Source organism: Amphimedon queenslandica, unplaced genomic scaffold (genome assembly GCF_000090795.2).
Source record: "Amphimedon queenslandica unplaced genomic scaffold, v1.1 AMPQUscaffold_10173, whole genome shotgun sequence".
In the NCBI taxonomy this organism is placed as follows: domain Eukaryota; kingdom Metazoa; phylum Porifera; class Demospongiae; order Haplosclerida; family Niphatidae; genus Amphimedon; species Amphimedon queenslandica.
In genome coordinates, this window is record NW_003549556.1 from 175 (window position 1) to 1,656 (window position 1,482).

The following is a 1,482-nucleotide window of genomic DNA, read 5'->3' on the forward strand; positions in this document are numbered from 1 at the left end:
CAGTCCATCAGATAAAAAGTTGTCTTTAATGATAATGACACTATAATCGATAGCAAAAGAGCAGAGTCACCTACTAACATTGACCATTATTATTATTATCAACTAGACGATGTTAGCGACGAATATTACTGTGTATGATTATGTACTGTGTATGATATAACTTCTTCATATCACTTATTATTTATGAATCATAGAACACAGTCTCATAAGATGCTAATAATAATTATAAAGCACAAGTGTGTATTTTTTAAAATTCTAATCAAATAATACTAATAACTTGACTATTATAACAGCAGCAGAAGATTACACACTACAAGCTAAGCTAACTTTGACTATGTATTATAACGTAGCTACATAATGAGTGTCAGCAATGGGAGAAGGCTTAAGTCTGTTACTCCACAATTAAGATCCTAATAGTGTTTGTATTAGCTGGTCCAGGCCTCCAACCACTAAGAGCAATAATGGTTGAGCCTTTCTGTATGACCCCTTTCTTTTTCCCCCACTCAATGGCGTAATGGAACCTCTTCTCCATATCGTCTGCCCAGTCTGATTCATTCTTTGGATGAGGGAAGACCAGTGGATGTATGCCACGATAGAGATGGCACTATGAGAAATAAATAAACTTTAATAGTATACATTAAATGAATGTATCACATTCATGCATGTTTTAAAATATTCATTAGGTTTAAGCATGCATTGGCCATTAAGACATTGTTAAAAATGTAATAAAGGAATTGAGTCACTATGAGGCTCAATTACCCTATGTATCATCAAACCAAGATAAAGCACTTATACAGTTGCTACCCACACTACAACAACGAGCTCTCAAGCCCAAAGACTGACACACACTCTCATAAAACACATCCTGAGAAGTATAAGGACATGGTGTCCTCCACCACAATAGAGAAAACCACATCTTAAAAATACTTTAAAATTCAATTACAATTTAAAATCCTGATAATCATGGGAGTGTGATACATGTTAGTTTATTTGATCACTATGGTCACACATCATGTAATGATCGAGTTACTTTGCTTCTGTAAGGAATCTATTGGCTGAAGAATATATGTTTATACTATGAAACTAGATCAAACATCTGTAATCAATTTATTGCATGCTATCGTCGTCTCTTGCAACAAAAAAGTACCTACGTCTGTTACTGTATTCTTGCAAATCACGCCAGAGGCCATACAAGTACATGTACACAATATCGTACTGTACATGTAGGCACTTACAATGTGAGCGACTTCTCTATCTCTAGTGACTGAAATGATGGGGCAATGAGGACGGAAATGAGACAAATTGAAGGCAGTCCTTTAAAAAAAGAATGCACAATTAATAACAACAATAATAATAACAATAATAATAACAAATACTAGACACATATAATGACATCATAATAGATTTGGCAGGAGAGGAGTGTGATTTTCTTTTACTAAGCATTACTGGCAGAGAGATACCTATATGTTTTTTTATAATCTG

General features: G+C 34.1%; 1 long non-coding RNA gene across 1 annotated transcript; it reads right to left on the reverse strand.

Moving 5' to 3' along the window:
• Nucleotides 1–220: 220 nt before the first annotated feature.
• Nucleotides 221–1,339, reverse strand: LOC109590347 (uncharacterized). The gene is made up of 2 exons (XR_002189277.1): nt 1,236–1,339; nt 221–604 (listed from the first exon to the last, which is right to left on the reverse strand). It is a non-coding gene; the product is annotated as an uncharacterized LOC109590347 (long non-coding RNA).
• Nucleotides 1,340–1,482: the final 143 nt, after the last annotated feature.